This window comes from Sus scrofa, chromosome 14 (assembly GCF_000003025.6).
Source record: "Sus scrofa isolate TJ Tabasco breed Duroc chromosome 14, Sscrofa11.1, whole genome shotgun sequence".
Taxonomy (NCBI): Eukaryota; Metazoa; Chordata; class Mammalia; order Artiodactyla; family Suidae; genus Sus; species Sus scrofa.
Genome location: NC_010456.5, coordinates 89,198,982 through 89,221,313, shown reverse-complemented (window position 1 = coordinate 89,221,313; position 22,332 = coordinate 89,198,982). Strand labels below are relative to the sequence as shown.

General features: G+C 49.7%; 1 protein-coding gene across 7 annotated transcripts in view; it reads left to right on the top strand.

The window, feature by feature from the left end:
* Nucleotides 1–22,332, top strand: part of ARHGAP22 (Rho GTPase activating protein 22) — a 217,856-nt gene that overhangs the window by 110,316 nt on the left and 85,208 nt on the right. The gene's annotated exons all lie outside the window — the stretch shown is intronic.

The window sequence follows — 22,332 nt, the reverse complement described above, 5'->3', positions numbered from 1 at the left end:
GAAGGGAGGAGAGCCAGCAGGGTGCGCCAGTGAGTGGGTGCTGCTGTGGGCACCTAGGGCTCAGTTCCAAAGGGGAGCTTCTGGGGGAATGAACTCAGAGGAGTCTCATCCAAGGAGTGAGGAGGCTAGGAGCTTACTCACCAACTCCCACTGGCCGTTAACTGAGAGCTGCTCCTGGGGAGGTTGCCTGTGGCATTTCTGGCCTGCACAGCACTTGGCCAAACTCTCTGCATTCAGAGAGGGTCTTGGGGCAGAGTGGCAGGTGCTTAAGGAAAGAGGCCACCAGTGTGAATGGGAACAGTGAGTGCCTGGGGGTCTGGGCAGGGCACCAAGAGCATCACAGGCAGGTTGTCATCACATCCCATCACATGCCATCCGAGTTTAGACTTCCTTCTGGGAAGTGGTAGCTATGGACTGAGTGTGTTAGGGCCTCACTGGGGTCCGTGAGCCAGTAAGTTAAAAGTCTAAGAGCAGCACGGCCGCTCAACCACTCTGATGAAGTGACCTGGCTGTGGGCTGTACACCCTGGGATGGATCAGCCCAGGCTCAGGCCAGCAAGAGATCGCCATTTGGAGCAGGAATGAAAGAATCCAGGCCTGGGAGTTCCTGTCGTGGTGCAATGGAAATGAACCTGACTAGCATCCATGAGCCTTGCTCAGTGGATTAAGGATCCGGCATTGCTGTGAGCTGTGGTATAGGTTGCAGACGGGGCTGGGATCCAGTGCTGCTGTGGCTGTGGCATAGGTCAGAAGCTACAGCTCCTATTTGACCCCTAGCCTGGGAACCTCCATATGCCCCTATGCCGTGGATGTGGCCCTAAAAAGAAAAAGAATCCAAGCCTGGGGTGGGTTGTGTTCTCCCTGCTCTGTCCATACTGGGGATTCCAGGAGGCACAGGCTGCAGGTGAAGTGTAGGGAGACCCTCTCAATGGCATCCCCCATATGCACAGCTCAAGTACCTGTGGTTACAGGTGGGTATTTCATCTACTGCAAGAATCTTGATGCTGAAAATGCACACTAGAAAGTGGCAACAGAGGGATCCCAGGGACAGTGGAAAATAGGGGCTTGGTTGATTGTATATGTTGGAGACCACTGAACAGCTGGACTCTGCCAAAGACAACTCTCTGTGGGCGCAGAGTTCTAAAGTACAGGGTCTCCTTCAAAGACAAGATATTCATGTTGTTTTATAAACAACTGCACCATGTCCTAAGGGTACCCCCTTAGGATCTTGTCATTGGCTATGCCTGTTCTTTTTTTTTTTTTTTTTTTTTTGCCTTTTCTTGAGCCACTCCTGTGGCCTATGGAGGTTCCCAGGCTAGGGGTCTAATTGGAGCTGTAGCCACCGGCCTACACCAGAGCCACAGCAACGTGGGATCCAAGCCACGTCTGTGACCCACACCACAGCTCATGGCAATGCCAGATCCTTAACCCACTGAGCAAGGTCAGGGATCGAACCCAAAACCTAGTTACTAGTCATATTCCTAAACCACTGCGCCCCATGGAACTCTGCTATGCCTGTTCTTGCCCACAATCTTGTCCCCTTCCTTAATCCTAAGAATACTAATCTCGTCACCTTCCCCACTAATCTTATCACCTTCCCCACTAATCTCATCTCCTTCCTTAATAAAAGTCTGTGGGCTAAAGCCTAGGCACCCTTTGTTCTGTGGAACAGAGTACCCCCCTTTCTAAATGTTAAGTAGTCTTGTGTGTTTTGTTATTCCGCGCTGTCCCTCTTCCAGGATTCCCCATTGCCCTGCAGCGCTGGACGCAGCATGTAGAACAGGAGTAAAAGCATCTGCTAAGAAGGTAGAGAAGAAAGAAGGAGGGCAATGAGGTGGGCAGGGCCCTGCCATGTGGGGGAGGGGAACCGAACCCGACACATGGAAGCAAGGTCTGGGGGAGGCGCCCAGGTCCTGGGCTGAGAGTTGGGGAGAAGTGAGGTGAGGCAGAAACCGAAAGGTAGCGGTCACCACGCCTCACCATAAATTCAGCAAGGCACTGAGCATGTGCCCCAAGGACCAGATGGGAATGACCACCAGAGTGCGTGCTCTTTATCTGGGTCAGAGGTTTTCACAGGGATTTCTTTGACTCGGGGTGGAGGGGGGGGCGGGGAGAAGATCCATTTGCCCTCTAAGGTAACAGTCCCAGTTCCAGGAAGTAGGACCTGGACATCTTTGTGGGGCTACCACCATACTCAAACCAGCCCTCTAAGGTAAGGGGTAGTGTCACTGCCTGTTTTATGAAAAAGGACACCGGGGGTTAGGAAGGATGGGTGACTTGCCCAAGGACACACAGCAGGATGGCGGTAAGGTCAGGGCAGTCTGGCTTCCAAAGCCACACACTTCAGCCACTCTCCAACACAGACCAAGTCTGGCATCTTTCCTACCTGGGCCTGAAAAGTCTAGGAGTGCACTTATAGAAAGAGAAGTCCCCACCCACTTCTTCCCAAGCCCAGCAGTGGCCTAAGCACCAGGTATATGTAGATCCAGGTGCTGCACATCTCTGTCCTCTTGCCTTTGAACTTGCAGCCACTCCTGAAGCCCTGGAACAGGGGCTGTGAGACCTCACAGGGAAAGCAGGTCAGGTGGTGGACAGTGAGGGGCCCCAGACACCCTTTGGGGAACCCTGAGGAGGAAATACTCGATCACCTCCAGTGGATGCATCTTGCTGGCCAGGGAAAGCCATGCTGGTATCCAGTATCACATCCAGTATCCAGAGGAAGGGAAACTGGACAACTCTTGGGCACCTGAGAGAAAACCCAAGAATGATCATGCATGAGATCAATTACATGAATTTTAAGTCATAGTTCTATCTGTGGTCTTCAAGAGTAAGGAAAAATTGTACAGTGAGTGCCATCTAGTGGAGAGACATGCCAATTGCATGACAGGCCATGCGTGTCCTCCATCCCGCCCCCCCAACCATCTCAGCCAGGCTGCATGGCTGATTCTTGATGGGCTCTGACAGTCACTAACTAGTGGAGCCGCAGTCAAGCCCCAGAACCCGGCTTTCCACCAACACTCTGAGCTTGGCTCCCTGTCAGATCTGAAGGAGGCAGGCCCCCAGAAGGGGCTGGGGTTCAAGGACTTTGGGTCCCCTTTCCACCTGGGCCTCTTCTCCAGCCCAGTAATTGCCTGGCCAACCCCACTCCCTCCAGCCTTTTGAAAGCTGTCTGCCCCTTGCAGGACCTATCCCACTGGCCTCTCAGACTCTCTGCAGGCATCTAGCCACAGGCCAAGCTTTAGCCTTCCTTCAAATCTGCAGGGTTGGGTTAAGGGGTGGAGAGGCTTGCTTTTGGTGCTCTGGGCAAAAAGTTGCTAAACCCACTCAATGCTCAAGTTTGGTGAGCCAAGTTAAGTGATCCATAGAGCTGTGTAGCTCGTTGCCAGAATCCCTCTTCTGGTATAAGCATGAAGCTACCGCAGGGAGGCAAGTCCACTGACTACAGGGATTCAGATGGGAGCCTATGTCTTGCTGGCAAGTAAACACTAGCCTATCCTGGCTCCTCTGTGGCTAGGCATGTCCTTCAAAGTCTCTGATTATAGGTGGCAGAAGCCAGCTCTGATGAATGCAGGCAAAGGGGGAAATGGCCAGAGGCTATGGAGCCACATAGAATCAACCCACGGGAAGCTGGAGAGGTGGCTGTGGAAGGGCAGGTGGCAGGGCTGCTCAGGGCTCCCAGAGCCAGGAACAGAGAGAGGGTGGGTGCTCTGTGCAGGGAAGGCTGAATCCCATGGGCTCTTCAGTCCTGGCGGCATGACTGTCTCAGGGTCTGAGGTCTGGGTGCCTGTGTTTAGGCTATATGACTGCCCCTGGTGACACCGGAGTGATGAGGAAAGGCCCATCCACTCCACACCTGGGCAGACTGGCCCACCTAGGCTTCATACCGTAGGAACAAGGACCCCCAGGTGCTTCCAGGAAGGGAAAAGAGGTGCCCTGCATCAGACACGGTCCACAGCTGTCTCTTTAGGGACCAAGTGTCACACTGACCTTGGCTCTTTCTGCAAAACCACACTGGAGCCTCAGGTGTGACTACCTTGTGGCATTTCCTCCTGGAGTGTAAGGACCCCAGCGTGTGGGGCTCAGGATAATCCGAATGAGACTCGAATGGCTGCCCTGAATCCCAGAGCAGGGAAGTGCTGTCTTATTGAGCAGGGGGAGGATACAGAGGGTGTCATGGACCCTCTGATGTCTGGGCCCAGTTCCCAGTGAAGGGTGCCTAACTGCTTTGGGCCCCACAGACCATGTTTCTCAAGATAGGGTGCTGGAGGCTCTGGGCAAAGCTGCCAGGTCAGAGATCTGGCAAGTGCCTTGCTCTCCCACAGAGCCCCTGCTGCCTCCCCCACCACAGTGCTTGGGATCCCCACCCATACCCCAAACTCCCGGTGGGCATCCTGCGGGCAGCTGGCCTGGGCAACATGGCTTTGAGGCTTAGGGTCTGCAGCTCCACCCAGGCCTTGGGGGCTGGAGCATGAGCAAAGTGACCAGTGGTGCCCCCCAGAAGTGGGGGAGACACGGGATGGACTGCATCCAGGCATGCTGGTGACACCAGGGTTTCCTAGGGCAAGTCTGCACAGAAAGGAAATTTCCAGGGGAGAGAGTGGGGAGGCCGAGCCCTCATGCCGTCTCCCTGTTTGCTCCTGTTTGCTGCGCTCTCTCCCAGCCGGGCATGCCTGTCCCCACACCATCTAGCTCTGGCCAGTGTTCTAGGCTGTCCTGTCCAAAGCCAGGGGGAACTGGACAGAGCCCGACCCTGCCACCCAGGCCCGCGTGGGCTCGAGCAAGTCACTCGATGTCCCCGTGACTCTGTCTCATCACTTGTAATTTGGTGATAATAAAGCCAAGTGCCTTGGGTTTAGTGAGGATGCAGTGAGAGCCCAGGGCCTGGCTCAGCATAAATGCCCAATGTTTTTTCTCTTCTTCCCTCTTCCCTGAAATCTGTCTGTTTATCATGATTATTAATAATAACAATAACACACTCCACTCAGCCATCCCTATACATTACCAGTCCCAAAACTGTGTGGTGAGGACTCTCTCTGACAGGTGTCCCCAGGGCTGAGAGCCCAGAGCAGAGGGTGGGGGCAGCTCGCTTGGCTGGTTAGGGAAGATCTCACTCAAGCTGAACCTTGACAGGGAAGTAAAAATGACCCACGTAAGAGAAGGTCACCCCCAGAATGGTCCAGAAGGGAGGTCAGAGACACAAAGCACAGAGGCCTGCAGAGGTGTGTGGTGTGGAGACTCAGCGCATAGAGGACCAAAGTGGAAAGGTGCTCAGGGCCAGGTCATGAAGCGCCTTGGATGCTGGACAAAGAGGCTGGGACTTTAGCCATTGCCCATCTTAAGCTGGCAGGAGGGTGTGTTAGAAAATGCACCAGGGGTAGTGATGGGGGTGGTGGATTACAAGGACCAGGCAGGAGATGAGGAGATGAGCTGCCACTCCTTGTTACCACCATCCAAGCTCTGCCCCCCACCCTCACCCCAGCCAGTGTCCACAGAGGGGACCAGTCTGACCTGGAGGAGCAGAACAACAGGCCCTGCCGAAGCAGTCACTCATGAGGGAGGCAACCCAGAAGCCAGGCCACTTAAAGTCAAGCTCGGATCCTTTCTGTGCAATTCCAAACTCATGTGCCAAGTTCTTAGCAAGGGGGCCCTGATCATGTGCATGGCTTTGGGGTCTGTTTAAATGGGTCCCAGACACAGCTCAACCTCTAACTTCCTGAGGGAACCAGATCAGATTTCCTTGGTTTCTCCAACTGTAAGATAAGAGGGTCTCCGAGGTGTCCACCTGCCCTGGTAGAATGGCACCAGAAGACTGGCCTTCCGTAACCAAGCTTACTCCATGAGAACGGGTTCCAGCAGTTTCTAGCAGCTGCAGTGGGTCTTTGAAGCCTCTCTCGAGCATTGAGCTTACAGCTGCCTCCTTATCTGCCTGCAGTTTTGGGCAGATAGGAAAAGTGCTGCCTGCTATCTCTGCAGCCTGACCTTGAAACGCAGCCAGCACACACAGATTACCCTGTAGAAGCAGACGATATAGTGCTCCTGACATCCCCAGAGCATCGCTCATCTCATTAGCGGCCTCCTGAGCGGGATGCCAATCTCAGCCTATCTCGGCACCTGGTACCAGCCAGCCGGCATATCAGCCTGACCCCATGTGGCCCCGCTGAGTTTGCCTGCAGAGTGCCAGACGATGGGAAGTGACTAGAAATGAATTTAGAAAGTCATTCACCAGCTCTCTCCACCCCCAAAGGTGGGAGAAACAGCAAATACAAGAGGGATTTCTCGAACTTCCCTGATTTGTGGTCTGGCCCTCCTGTCTTAACCTTACTTTTCTCAACTAAACACAGGACCAGGCATGGGGAACTCCCATCCATGTCCCTGGGAAGAAAATGCCCTCGAAGAGCAGGCTGCAGTTCATTCCCTTGGCCAAAATCATGTTCTAGAGCAGCCCCTTTCAGTAGAAGTATTAAAGGAAGCCAGCCACGTTTGTAATGAAATTGACAATCCTGTTGCTCAGTTACACCAGCCGCATTTCAAGTTCTCAGCAGCCCCATGTGTGTGGTGGGGCCATACTGCACAGCACACGCTTAGGTCAGGGGGTGACGGGGTGCAATGCCTGACGTGGACTAGGTGCTCTTCAAGTGGCCCTAAAATGAAGGCAGAGAGGGAGGGGGAGCACCCGGGTGGGGGAGCCTAGACTTTGGAGTCAGGCACCAAGATTCACATTCTAGCTCCACCAGTCATGAATGGCAAGAACTTGGGCCAGTAACTTACATTCTCTGAGTCTCATTTTCATCCTGATCATAGAAATAAAGCTAACTACTGGGCAAGCTGGCTGTGAACATAGAGTGAGCTAAGATGTGTGGACGAGTCGAGGATGCTTCCCCACCCTCCACCAGCCTGTGCTTTCTCATCCCGAGTTACTGATTCCAGGGTCTGTGTGGGGCCTGAGAACCTGCATTTCTAACAAGCTCCCAGGTGCTGCTGCTGCTCCTGCTGGTCCAAGAACCACACTTGGACCAGTTAAAGAGAGCTCACGGAGTAAAGGGGGAATTTTTCTTTCTTTCTTTTTTTAATATTTGTTCCAGTTTCTTTTTTCTTTTTTTTTTTTTGTCTTTTTTTTTTTTTTTGTCTTTTTAGGGCTGCACCCACGGCATATGGAGGTTCCCAGGCTAAGGGTCGAATCAGGGCTGTAGCTGCCAACCTACATCAGAGCCACAGCAATGCCAGATCTGAACCATGTCTGTGACCTATACCACAGCTCACAGCAACACCAGATGCTTAACCCACTCATCGAGACCAGGGATCGAACGTGCAACCTCATGGTTCCTAGTCAGATTCGTTTCTGTCAGGAACTCTGGAAATTTTCTATTTAATACCTTTCATACTGCTTTTCCCCTGCTTTTGGAAGACGGAGCCTTGCATTTTTATTTTGTACCAGGCCCCACAAATTATCTACTTGGTCCTGAGCAAGGGCAGCTATGGGAGTGAGGTGCCCAGAGTCTGTGTCCGTGGAGACAGGAGCTGGAATTAAGGAGGTCACCATCCCCACACTGTAGTAGAAGAGCCCTACATAAACAAGACTGACTCCCACATGGTGAGGGGGCTGGAGGCCACCACCCTCCCTGCAGCTCTAAGCTGCTCCGCTGAGGAGGGCAGAGGACTCCAAGGGGTTCAGTGGCCACATGGATGCATGTGAAGCTCTATGATGTGGGAGGAGTAGGCAGAGCTGTTCTCTGTGGGGTCCTAGGGACAGACCAGGCATGGGTGTTTTTTTGTTTGCTACTTAAGTGGTGCACTCACTTGGGCACAGGGATATGCTTGTAGGATGAGAAGAGATGACTCATAGGCACCCAGGGTCCCACCCTCCTCCTGGAGGTACAGCACACACAGCCACCAGCTACCAGGTCTCCCTCCCACAAGCCACTGGACCTCATCCTGGGGGAGGAAGTCCAGCCAGGCGTCTCCCTTTCCTGCAGCCTGATGCCCTACCCTGTGCACTGGTGCTGTCAACCAGGGCAGCAACTGTCCCCACTGTGTTCCACCCTGAGACTCTGCGGGGTAGGTGCCCCTGACTCCAGCCCTCCACCAGCCTAGAGGAAGGGGGTGGCAGCAGTCACTGGGCAGAGGTGGGGAGGGGGGCTGTTGGCCTGGGGTACCAGGAGGTAGGGAGTGGCTGAGCATCCTAGAGGCAGGAGCCTATAGGGGGCAGGACCATGGGAGAGCTGAGGTTCCAGGCTCTCACACACACTGCACTGGGCCATCAGACTTCAATTACAAACCACAATTTTTTTTTTTTTCTTTTTACAGCTGCACTGGTGATGTATGGAAGTCAGGCTAGGGGTCTAATAGGAGTTGCAGCTACCAGCCTATGCCACAGCCAGAGCAACACAGGATCTGAGCCACTTCTGTGACCTACACCGCAGCTTGTGGCAATGCTGGATCCTTAACCAAGGCCAGGAATCAAACTCGCATCTTTACAGACATTCTGTTGGGTTCTTAACCCACTGAGCCACAACAGAAATTCTCACTATTTATTTTATATATTCTTATTTTTAAATTCTTTTCCACTATGGTTTATTATAGGACATTGAATATAGTTCTCTGTTCTCTTCAGTAGGATCTTGTTTTTCACAATTTTTAAAAATCAAAGTATAGTTGATTTCATTTCAGGTATATAGCAAAGTGGTTCAGTTATACAGATATGTACATATATATATTTTTTAGATTCTTTTCCATTATAAGTTATTACAAGATATTGAATATAGTTCCCTGTGCTACACACAGTAGATCCCTGTTTATTTTATGTGTAATAGTGAAAACATAGATTTTAAGACAAAATTATTGACAACTTCAAGACAGCCACCAGAGAGAGCACTGAATTTCTAGGGCAGGGTCCTTCTGAGTAGGGGGGCTGGGTGCCCCTGCCCTGGTCACAAACCTGTGAAGCCGGCCCTGACTGTGGGCTTCTGGCTGTAAACCCAGGACCTGACTTTCTCCAGCCTGAGAACACAGCCTAACACCCCTCGTTGATCCCTTTCTGCAAATTCACCAGCCCTCAGAGCCTCCAGTCATAAATGAATTTAGTCCACATCTTATCAGTGCCCTTATCCCATTCATAAACTTGGCACCAGAAAGGGGGTGTGGCTTCTCCAGGGGCTGAGCTGCTCCACCCCTCAGAGCCCAGCCCCATGTTCTTCCCATCCAGCCCTGGCCCTGGGCCTGAAGCCACGCCTGCCCTCTGTCTCCGCCCACCGCCCCTTTGGTCCCATGGATAGAAATGCTGCTGAATTTCCTGCAGAGTCTCCACTTCTCCCAACCCTAATCCTCTAAAGCCGATGGGCCTTTAAACGGCCCTGCCTACACCCAGAGAGGGCCTCAAGGAAAGTTGCTTTGGGAGGTGAGGCCTGCACCTGCATCCTTGCTCGTCAAGGCTGTGGTCCCTTAGGTGATTAATCTGCAGCCATCTCTCTTGAATGAGGCCAACAGAAAGAGCCTCTGGTGACCCACCCATGCTGCCCACCTGGGTCAGCCTGGCTTTCTGAGTGTGTAACGTGGTCCTTACCCCAGTGCACTGGCTCAGCCTTACCTCAGCATGTGACACTCGCCCTGACTCCCTGACCCATAGCCTTCTGATCTGCACACTGAGGGCCACCTGCATGGCCTGTAGGGACTCCAGGAAGTGTCCTGCCCTGGCTGGGGAGGTGCATGGATCCAGACTCCAGGCTTGCCACTGACATCCTCATCCCAGCCAGGTGACCCGCCCCCTTTCACCTTAGGGCTTCTCATTCAAACCTGCACTTGCTTCTGAGGCTGCACCTTTCACACACAATTGAAAACACCTCTTGGTTTTTGACCTTCTTCACCTTCGGAGGCTGTTATGTTTCTCTCATCAGATGTAGGGCTCCTCAGACAGGGTCCATGGCTGAATCACACCTACAGCTGCAGCTGAGGAGACACACACAGTCGTGCAAATGTCCTGGGGCATGACACAGCCTGACTAACTCTGCACCATTCGCTGTGGGTTAGATCCCAAAGAGCCTCGTCTATCAGGCTCAGGCATTTGGACAATATTATAGGCAAGGAGGAATCACTGAAGTTTCCTAAACAAGGGAAAGGAATGATCATATTTATTAACAACAATGAGAAAACTGGATTGAGTATGGGGTAACAAGGTAGACCTGGCACCAGTTAGGGCGCTGTCTTAATAGAACATCAGGCACTAGATGCTGACAAGCTAGAACCAAGCAGAGGCCAGGAGAATGCAGGTGACTGTGAGACAGGATGGCCAAACCTGGTGAAGAATGGGATTCAGGAGGCAGTGTCCAGGATGACTTCCAGGTTGCCAAGCAACTAAGAAAGGACAGATAGGGAGATGTAGTTTGGGGATAAAGATGACTGGGTTATTGTGAGGGCACAGAAGCCCAGGCTAGCAGCTGAGACAACCTGGATTCAGTTTTGCAGGGCACATGGCTTGTTAAGTGCTCAGTTCCACTCCCATGTTTCACTGTTCCCCCATTGCAGGTAATGCTCTTTCCCTATTCAGGACCAAGATCCATAATCTATGAAGCCCTTCTAGACTCCACCCTAATGAGCTACCCACACCCCTCCCCACAACAAGTCTCTTTATGTTTATCCTTTTTTTTTTTAGGGCTGCACTCACAGCACATGGAGGTTCCCAGACTAGGAGTTGAATCGGAGCTACTGCTGGCCTACGCCACAGCCACAGCAACACCAGATCCGAGCCATGTCTGCAGTCTATACCACAGCTCATGGCAATGCCAGATCCTTAACCCACTGACTGAGGCCAGGGGTCCAACCTGCATCCTTATGGTTGCTAGTCAGATTGGTTTCCACTGAGCCATGACGGGAACTCCACAAGTCTCTTTAATGATAGAATTCAAAAGCCAGACTCCGAACTCACTAGCTGTATGACTTTGGTCAAGTTGCTAACTTTACTGTGCCTCAGTTTTCTCATACATAAAATGAGAATAATTAAAGTATGTGTGCCTTGGGTTAGGGATGGGAGGGAAGGGGTTGGCTGTCACTATAAAAGGGGACCAGAGGGAGCTTTATTCTGATGATAAAGGTAAGTATCTTGATAGTGATCTGTACATCACATACCTACACATCTGATAAAACTGCATGGACGCCCACTGCCTCAATACACACTGCACACACGCACACACACATATACACCCCAGTCTTTGTATAACTGGCTAAATCCGAATCAGCTCTGTGGATTGTACCAAGCTTAGTTTCCTGGTTTTGATACCATGCTGTAGTTATGTAAGATGCTGATGGTGAAGGAGACTCAGTGAAGGGTGCATGGGACCTCCCTGTGCAGTTCTTTGCAGTTCCCTGTGAATCTGGAATTATTTCAAAAGAAAAGGTTTTTTTTTTTTTAAGTACCTACCCCAGTGTTTTTGTGATAGATGCACCTGTAGCTTAGAATAATACCTAACCTGTGTTAAGTACTTAATAAAGTTTAGCAAGTATTACAGCAAGGTGTCTGCAAAACCAAGAAACAAAGGGTAACTTATTTTTAAAGAATAGTTAGTAACCTTTTCAAATAATATGCTCTTTTTTTTTACTTTTTTTAATTACTCAGTGGATTTTATTGCATTTATAGTTGTACAACGATCATCACAACCCAATTTTATAACATTTCCATTGAATATGCTCAATGGTTTTCATCAACCTCCAGACACCTTTTCAGATAAAATGCCCCTAATCGTAAAGCAACAGGGCCAATTGTTTATATTTAAAAAACAAATACAGTCCTATCTCAGAATTTTGTGACTTTCTGGCTATTCTGTGGCTTTGATTGATTGACCCCATGTTTCTTAGAGGTGTTTCACCTGAAAAAACATTGAGAATGGAAAAATATTGTGACTATTATTTGAAAATTGGCAAGTGCACTCTTTACCAGTTTCTTTGACATGTCCTGACTTTGCAGACACCTGTGTGTGGCCTCCCAACGCCGTACACTTGGTGACTGTGCACGCGTCTGCCTACTCTCTGTGTGGCTGCCCCTTGCATGCCCCGGCCCAGATCAGGCACAGGACCATGTTTACTCACTGACAGAATGAAAGGCCCCTCACTGGAGGAAACCTGCTAATTCCTTCAGGAGCAACTGGTCCTGTTCCCAGGGCAGCAATAGGAATGAGTTCCCCATATTAACATTTTCCACAGGACACGAGCAACATGAGATTCTTAAGTTTATTTGTTGAGTTTCTTTTCAGAAAGAGGAGTGGAAGGGCACCCTACAGTGTATTAGTTCAGTCTTCCTGACATCTGGGCAGGGGACCTTACCCCCTGTTGTATAGATGTGGAAATGGAGGCACAAAGGGTTAACTTGTCCACAGTCACATGACTAGTACAGATGAAGTCTGGGGTCCCTCCAGGTGAGTCCCCCTCCAGGGTCTCATTTTAGGCTGCTGACAGGAGCCAGGCGGGTGCTGGGCACCACGGCTCTGAGATAGGGAGGGATGCAGACAGAAATCCCTCAGCTAGAGCTCTGCACACCGGATAGGAAAGGGTGATATGCAGGAAGAGGTATGCTCAGTGCCAGCTCAGAGCAAAGATGCAGATAAAATTCTTTGCAAGTGATCTCAACTAGACTAAATCTCTAGATAAATTAGGATGCGGGGAGGAATGTGGCAGGGGATTAATGGGTGGGGGGTTGGAAGACCCAGGTCGCTTCTGGGAAACCAAGCCTGGGTACAGAGGCTCCTAAGACAGGAGGCTTCAAGTTAGGAACTTTCTTAGAGACAAGACTGTTCTTTAGTCTAGGTTCTTCCTGCACAAGGTGTGGTCCATGGGCCAGCCTGGTGGTCCATGGATCACATGGGAGTTTGTTGGAAATGCAGGTTCTCAGGCCCCAACCAGATCTACTGAAACAGAATCTGGGTGATAGCAATACATCCATCGGGTGATTTGTGTACATATTAAAATGCAAAGCAATGCCCTCAAGTGAAACAACTCAGAGGTACCCCACTCTGGAATATGAGCTCCCAAAGGAGGGGCTTGCATCTGTGCATGTAGAGCCTGGTGCCTGCCTCTTCAAGATGCTTGATAAATGAAACCAATGAAGCAGCAGCAACTCTAAAGCAGGAAGGGAGTTGAAAGTGATAGAGGCAAACAGAGACAAGAAATTGAGTCTAGTTCTCAGGCTACAGACCAGGGCTGAGTCCAGCCCACAAGACATATTTTGTTTGGCTCATGAAAGAATTTTAAAAGCAAAAGGTTTTACCCATAGATAATGTAAATTTCTATAGGGTGAATCTGGGCTTGCTTTCTCCATCTAAACAGTTAACAGGAGCTCTGTAGCAGCTGTCCCTTTTTGACAGAGCTTGAATGTTCTCCAGTTGGCCAGAATCCCCACCACTCCCTATTGCCCCCATCCCTGCCACCTGCTTTCTCAGTTCAGCCTGCCTACCTGATGTCTCTGTAAGGGTTTGCGTCTGTGAGCTCTAGTGTAGATAATTAAAAACTCGAAATCAAAGATGGCTAGAAAATGACAGTCACTGTGTATTGGTGGGGTCATTTGACACCCCCATTTATTTGTCCTGTACTATTGTGGTTAAGGGCAAGGTGTTCGGTTACACTATATGAGATTCAATGTTGGCTCAGACTCTGCCCAGGTCTGGGGTCTTGGGTGAGTCATATAATAAATACATAATCCCTTAAACTTCAGACTCTTCATCTGTGAAATAGACTCCCTAAAAAGACAGCTCTGTGTAGGGCATTAGGCTCCTGTGCCTGAACTTGGTTAGCAGTAGCTACTTGCTAATTAGTAAGATGTTAGTAATTGCAGTTGCCAGAGCAAAATTAAGCACACAGGAATGCAGATGTTTATTTCTTGCATCTCTAAAATATCAGAATTAATTCTCAGTATTTTCCACTAAAAGGCGTACAGTTAAATTCCGTGAAGCTAAATATTTTATACATTTCAAATAGAAATTGTATACATTTGACAAGTATGAAGTGAAGCCATAAACCTATGAAATATAAATATTAAGAATATTACCCTTCTAATAAAATTCTCAGTAGATGAAATTAACAAAATATTCAAATATAAAAAACAAAGCCCTGGTGTTCCCGTCGTGGCTCAGTGGTTAACGAACCTGACTAGTATCCATGAAGACGTGGGTTCAATCCCAGGCCTCACTCAGTGGGTTAAGGACCTGGCGTTGCCATGAGCTGTGGTGTAGGTCGCAGAGGTGCCTCAGATCCCACGTGGCTGTGGCTTTGGCTTTGGCTGTGGCTGTGGCCAGCAGATGTAGCTCCTATTCACCCCTAGCCTGGAAACCTCCGTATGCTGCAGGTGTGGCTCTAAAAAAACAAAAGACAAAATAAAAACCAAGCCCTATAGAATAAAGATAATTTGAATCATAGTGAACATTTGAAATCACACTATTTGATGTTATTTTTGAACCATGAGCATATTTTGGTGCCCATTTTTTCTAGCTTCTCTAAAATTTTGAGGCAATTGTTTAAAGGTAAATTTCAAACTATATTATCCTTTGAGTTCTTTATCTTCAAAATAATCTTATATCTTGTTCAACACTCTAGAGGTGTTTTTAAAGTCCTTTTTTTGTGTGTGTTAGCAGGGGCTACATCTCTTAATTGATCATGAGCTCTAGTTTTATTTAAAAAAAAGCATTTCTAGTTTGTCTCATCTTCTGTAGTGCTCTCAGGGGCAGGTGATCCCATGGATCTGGTGGACAGGTCTCCAGGAACAGTTGTGTTTGAAGGCTGCTGTTTTGGAAAGCCTTTGAACCAGAATAAGGATTATCATCTTGTGACAGAGACGGCTTGGTTCTCTTCCTTCCTGTGGATTATGGAGGAATAGAAAACCACCTTCTAAACAAGTTCTCCTCACTGGATTCCAAATTTCTCTTGAAGCATATCTCCAAGTGTAAATGAGTCCAATTTTTTTTTTTTTTTTTGGCTGCACTAATGGGCATGCAGAAGTTCCTGGGTCAGAGATTGAACCTGCGCCACAGCAGTGACTAAGCCATAGCAGTGACTACACTGGATCCTTAACCCACTGAGCCACCAGGGAACTCCCAGTGTAAAACATATATATGTCACATGAGTTCTGTGGTGGTTCAGTGGTTACAAACCCAACTAGTATCCATGAGGGCATGGGTTCGAGCCCCTGGCCTTGCTCAGTGGGTTAGGATCCGGTGTTGCAGTGAGCTGTGGTATAGGTCGCAGATGCAGCTCAGATCTAGCATTGCTTGTGGCCACGGTGTAGGCCGTGGCTACAGCTCTGATTTTGACCTAACCTAGGAACTTCCATATGCCTCAGGTATGGCCATAAAAAGATTAAAAATATACATATATTTATATTTTCCATATGCCATGGGTGCAGCCCTAAATATATATATAAATTATATATATAAATATATATATATATAAATTATATACATTACACACACATATAAACATATATATAAGTATATAAATTACATATATATTTATATATGTAATTTTGTGATATATATATCACAAAAATACCTGTAGTTTAGTGTTTTTAAAGCACATTATTTTGGTATTATACCAGAATATTAAAAGTTGGGGTTACAATCTGTGAAGGAAAAAAAACCCACCAGATGTGAAAGTTTTTCTGAAGTTCATTGACACTTCCGGGGTTCCAAGGGCACTGCTGCCCCTGACAGTTTTCTGCAGACTTGCACTGGAGGACACAGAGCCAGGGAGGCTGTGGCTGAGGAAAGAGGGAGGTCAGTGTTGTCCCCCCAAAATTCATGTCCACCGGAAATCTCGAAATGTATCCTTATTTGGAAATAGGGTCTTTGCAGGTGATGCAGTTAGATAAGATGAGGTCTGGAATAGGATGAGCCCTAAATGCAAAGATTGGCGTTTTCATAAGACAAAATTTGGTCACAGACACGCCAGGGAAGGGTTGTGTGAGGATCGAGGCCAAGACTGGAATGATGCAGCTACAAGCCACGGAAGGCCACAGAATTCCTCACGATGCCACAACCAGCAGGGTGGCATGACAGCCTTCCCTAGAGCCTTCAGAGGGAGCAGGCCCTGCCAACACCTCCACTGTGGACTTCTAGCCTCCAGAACTCTAAGAGAGCAAGCTTTTGTTGTTGTAAGCCACCCAGTTTATGGTAATTTGTTACAGCAGCCCTAGCAAACCTGTACAGCTGGTTAGGAGTGAAGCAACGGGCCCTGGGCAGCTAGACCCCCTTTCACTGGCCTGGAGACTCCAGCCCACACTCTTGGGACATGAAACCCCAAAGTCTTGGCTCATCTTCCTCCCCTGGAGGGTCCCCCATCTTCCTGCACAGCCCCTCCATCTGAGCAGCCTACCACCACAGCGATGGCCTGTCATATACTCCACCTGCAGCACTGCCAGGTCCCTTCCAAGTGCTGCCTGTGGTCCAGGGGGAAGAACAGAGCCGCAGGAATCCCAGAGTCCAGGAATGGACTGGCTTCTTCCTGCACACCTTCAAAAGTCACCTCATCTCCTGAGTCTTCTTGGAAGGTGACAGTATTGACCCTGGTGGGCCTTGGCTAGGGATGCGGGATATGGCAGTGCCTGGTACCTAATAAGTATTCATACCCATGAGGGGCCCCTCCCATGCCTGGGCAGGAATGAGATGAATCCTGGCATCCCTGGGGAGAGTCAGGACTTTCGTGACTGGCTCAAGGCAGAGTTGGAGCTGGTGGGGCCCAGAACACACCTGCAGGGGGCAGTGCCTTCCTCTGGGAGGAAAGGCCAGGAGAGGGAGGGGAGCCGCCATCCTCATCACAAGGGCACAGCCTGGGCTGGGAAGGGGCGTCGGGCAGGGGGCTCTCGTCGATGGTTTCCCGTGTCTGGCACAGCGTGGCGCTTCACAAATAACCGTCTCAGGAATGATGCTGGAGAGGCAACGAACAACCCACCAGATGTGTCAGAACAAAGTGCTGCCAGCCCAGCCCACCTTGCAGGAGCCTCCAAGCAAGGAATGTGCAGCACTGAGGGTTTTCTTTTCTTTTTTTCTTTAAATTGAGAGAAGCTGATCTTCTTTGTTCAGTAAAGGGTCACTTAAGTGGCCCTCTTAGTTATGCAAATGCCAAACAAGTAAGCACCCAGCCTCCTGGGATCAGTGCTTAACGGGGATCTTTTGTGGTCAGTGGTGGCGGGTTCTATTTTGTATTTTTGAGTGGCTTGGTAAAAATCGCGAGCTTCTTTGGCATGCAGCAGAAGGGGGGCTGTCGGGAGAGTTGGGGAAGAGGAGAAAAGCACGGGCTAATTTGCACAGAGAGCCCAAGCTTTCTAGCAGGAATGTGATAGAGACATCACCACCGTGTTTTCACACTTTTTTGACAAGAAATAGACATTGCATCCCACCCCAGGGCTCAGACACACACAGAAGCAAGGGTTTCATAGAACAGCACTGCTCCTACATGCAGTGCTCACTGGCATTTTCTAGTCTCTAATTCTATCTCATTTTTAGCAATACTGGTCAAGACCTTTGGGTTATTTTCATGACCTTCTTTTGGGTTGGAGTCCATAGTCTGAAAAATGCTGCTTGGGATTTGGTGTTGGGTGGACCAAGGCCTGCCTGCGGAAGGGCGCTGAGGCCAGAAAATAGAATCCCTGGGGTTAGTGAGCTCCACCTGACACTGAGTGACTAGGGAGATGAGAAACAGTGCTCCTTGAGAGTTGTCAGATGCTAGAGCTGGGTCTGACCAGGCCCCCTGAGGCCAACTTGCCCTTGGAATGTGTGTGTGTGTGTGTCTGTGTGTGATGAGTGGAGAACAAGGAGCTTGTGGACCCTCTCCCCAAGCAGGAAGTTGTGTGCCGGAGATGCTGTGTGTTCCTAGAAAGACTTGGTGGCCATCTCCTTCCCCATGGGGCTATTTCTGTGTAACCAGCAGCCCATTCCCACATAGCTGTAATCTCATTGCCACAACCAAGGCCAGCTTGGGAGGGTCCCACCCCATGCCCACCATCTTGGGGCAGCCTGGTTCCCTGTGGGATGGTCAGTAAGGGAATCCACAGTCACACCCCAGATGCCCTGCCTTAGCAGCAGGGAGCCCTCCAGACAGGGGAATGCTAAGGCCTGGGAAGAACATTCTGGAGGAGTTGCTGATTCCACAGCAAAACCCTGGGGAACAGGGACTTCACCCATCACAGCATCTATACCTGAAACACAGGGCCAAGGCCAGCTTCTGCTAAGAAACCTGATGAGCATCAGAATGGGACTGAAGTGGACTGAGCCCTTGCCCACCAGAACCAGAGAGGGGTGGCTGGGTGTCCTGCACTTTCTCCCTCCACAGCTAGGTGGCAGCAGCAAGCACACGTGCTTGAACCGCTTTCAGTGGACTCTGCCATCCCGACCTCTCTCATCTGGGCTGAGATTCTCCCAGTCCTGCCCTCCCCCATACCCCCTTCCCTTGCCCAGCACCCCTGGCTGCAGCTCCGCTAAGAAAGGGAGGGCTGTTGGGCACTTATTCTGTCAAGCTCTTCTCTTAGTGTCCCAGTTAATCCCCACAGCCCTTCAGCACTTTGGGTCCCATCCATTGCCCCATTGAAGGACAGAGGGTCTTTGAAGACGATGGAAGTGAAAGAATTCAATTCAGACAGCTTTGGCATCAGTTTCCATCAAGGCAGTATAGAATTTTCAAAACACAGGCTTGGGAGTTCCTGTCATGGCTCAGTGGTTAATGAATCCGACTAGAACCATGACATTGCAGGTTCCATCCCTGGCCTTGCTCAATGGGTTAAGGATCCAGCGTTGCCGTGAGCTGTGGTGTAGGCTGCAGACGCGGCTCAGATCCTGCGTTGCTGTGGCTCTGGCGTAGGCTGGTGGCTGCAGCTCCGATTGGACCCCTAGCCTGGGAATCTCCATATGCCATGGGAGCTGCCCTAGAAAAGGCAAAAAGACACACACACACAAAAAGATTAAAAAAAAACAAAAAACAAAAAACACAGGCTTGGACATCCAACCGCCCAGCTGCCCCCCCCACCAAGACACCTCACCTCTCTGACTCCCAGGGTGGCAGCCAAACCCATTTCCTTTTCCTGTGGCAACGTAGACAGTTTTCCAGCCTCCCCCACAGTAAGACATGTCACGTGAACTCTGGACAATAGAATGTGGGTGGGAGTGTGGCTGCAAGCTGCTCTCAGCCCCTAAGGTCTCTTGAGATTTCCCTGTTCCCTCTGCTCCCCTCTGATGAGCAGAAGGAAAGAACTGAGGGGTGGGGGGCAATGCTTAGGTCCTAGAAGGAGCCTCATTCTCTGAGTGACTGCCTGGAGCAGAGCACCCTCCCTAGAGCCTTTCATGCTGACCTACCTGAGATGGTGACCTGAGCATGAAAGAAAGAATGTTCATTTGTAGTTTTAGTATGGCAGCTGGCATTAATAAACTGATTAATTCCTTATCTGTGACATGGGGTTATCTACATTCAGTCTCAGGGTGGTTGTGTGTGCCTAAGACATATAATGTACGCAAATCACAAATCCTGGGGGCTGGAGCATAGCAAACACTCAGAAACTCACCCAGTACCTGAGGTCTCTCCCTTGCACTGTCAGCAGCTGTAGCAGCAAAGATAACAACAGCAAGAAGGACTAATTAACCCCCAGTTCAACAGTGCCATGCCCTCAACTAAGCAGACCAGAAACCGGATGGGTCTAGCTTATGGTAGAGGGTCTTCTGTGGCACATGAGGATGCTGGGAGCCTTCAAAAGTGTGTAGGTCCTGGAGTTCCCGTCGTGGCACGGTGGTTAACGAATCTGACTAGGAACCATAAGGTAGCAGGTTAGATCCCTGCCCTTGCTCAGTGGTTAAGGATCCGGTGTTGCCGTGAGCTGTGGTTTGGGTCGCAGACGTGGCTCGGATCCCACGTTGCTGTGGCTCTGGCGTAGGCTGGCAGCTACAGCTCCGATTAGACCCCTAGCCTAGGAACTTCCATATGCCGCGGGAGCAGCCCAAGAAATGGCAAAAAGACAAAAAAGAAAAAGGAAAAAAAAAAGTGTGTAGGTTCTGTCTATGCAAATGCTTTGTCAACAGGATTTTTGCTTTCACTGTGGAGGCTTCCATGAGGGCAGTATCTGTAATGGAACACTGAGCGAAGGGGGTCACACAGATGGGAAGGGAGAGGTTAAGAGCCATGCTGGAGCCAAACTCCTCAGTTCAGAGCCTGTGTCTTTCACTTACTAGCTGGAGGACTCCAGGTAAATCACTTAGCAGCTCTGTGCCTCAGTTTTTCCATCAGTAAAATGGGGGTTGTAAGAGGATTCTTGGGGGGTTAGAGTTAATAGATGTAGAATGCTCAGGGCTTGGCATATAGCAGGTGCTCAGTATGTGTTGCTTTGATTACTGAAGCAGGTTTCCCACTTGGTGACTCCTGGTCAAGCAACTAAGACCACCTCCCAGCCCTGTAAGTGCATGGAGAGGGCTAGCACCGTCACAGCCACCAGGACGTGCCCTGCCTGCCTTTGGGGAGCTGTTGCAAGCTGGTCAGTCCTGAATAGGGAGCAGAAGCCCTCAGGGCCATGGCTGTGGCCCCCTGCTCCTTCCCATGCTGCATTTCTCCTGGGGTGGGGGAGGAAAGAAAGAAAGGCAGAAAGAACAGGTGGGAGCAGGGCTGGGGGTGAGACTTGGGGAAGGACAATGGGCTTTGTAAAATCCCTCTCTGGGCAGTCGGGCCAAGTTCAATGGCTGGAGGCCACATGAACAGCCAGAAAAATGTGGCCCAGGAATTTCTCCCCAACGATTCCCCTTGTCTTTCTCTGTGGGAATTTGGAGCTGCAGACACATTCCTCCCCGAACAACGTCCGTCCGCAGCAGCAGAAGGCCCATTGGCCAGAGCTGGGGAAGCCGGCTGGCCCTGTGCCTCCAGGGCTGTGCCTCCAGTGCCCCCCTCCCAGAGGAGTGGCACAGCAAATGTGCAGGAAAAGGGGCTCTCCCTGGCAGACTTCAGGGCCCGCTGTGTCAGGGACTGACCCCTTCCAGGATACTGCAGGCCTCTCCTGAGAGCCAACTGTCCAGACAGTTTGTGCAGCTGCTTTTCCCTAATCTGTCACCCAGAAGTGGAGACTAGACATCTTGGACAGAATCCCCACCTCTCAGAGATGGGAATTCACTTTTATCCAAGCCAAGTACTTCCCAATGTTCTAAAAGTTTTCTGAACAGAGGGTTGCAAACTACATAAAGCCCACAGGCCAATCTGGCTTATCACCTGCTTTTGTAAATAAAGTTTTATTGAAACACAGCCACTTCCATGCTTTTCTGTATTGTCTGTGGCTGATTTCATGCTACTAGGACAGAGTTGAGTAGTTGCTGTGGAGACCATATGGCAAAGCTTAATGTTCATGACCTCCTCCTTAGAAAAAGTTTACCAACTCCTCATTTAAAATAAGAAGTATTGAAAGTTCCTGTGTGGTACAGTGGGTTAAGGATCCAGCATTGCCCCAGCTGTGACTCAGGTTGCAACTGCGGTGCAGTTTTGCTCCCTGGCTCTGAAACTTCCACATGCCAGGGTGCAGCCAAAAAAAAAAGAGGAAGTATGCATTCACTTATTATACTCCTTTGATATTCCAAAAAGGGTTTGAAATGGTTTCTAATAAGAACACTTAGAATAAAATGATGGCAATACAATAGTAATAAATTTCAAAATTAGGGACCCAAGAAAATGCAAATAAAATCAGGAAACAAAAACATAAATGTGAAAGCCTACTTTGGGGCCTACATACTTGCCAAAGCCCAACTTTAAAATTTTTCTGAACTTCCTGGCAGCCAAGGGAAAAAGAGAAGTGAGATTTAATCTCGTGAAGATAAAGGAAGGGAAAAAGCATACCAGTCCTTATGAGATCCACAACCTTTTCTAGCACAAAGCAGTGTGGCTTGGTTCAGAGTCTACCTTTCCCCAGAGATAGACTTCACAAAAAAAAAAAAAAAAAAAAAAGGGAGTTCCCTGCTGTGGCACAGTGGAAATGAATCCAACTAGTATCCATGAGGATGCATGTTCGATCCCTGGCCTTGCTCAGTGGGTTAAGGATCTGGCGTTGCTGTGGGCTGTGGTGTAGGTTGCAAATGTGGCTCGGATCTATCATTGCTGTGGTGTAGGCCAGCAGCTGTAGCTCCAATTCCACCCCTAGCCTGGGAACCTCTGTATGCTGTGGGTATGGCCCTAAAAAGCAAAAAAAAAAAAAAGAAACCAGAACAATGAGTCTATAAAGTGAATAATGGCCATACTGTTGAGAGATATCGGGGTGGTGAGGGGAGAGGGGGGAGCTAGTTAACATGTTTAACCAGAGAGCTAAATCCAAATCCATTAGCTTCCATGCACTGTGATAAAAGTGCATAAA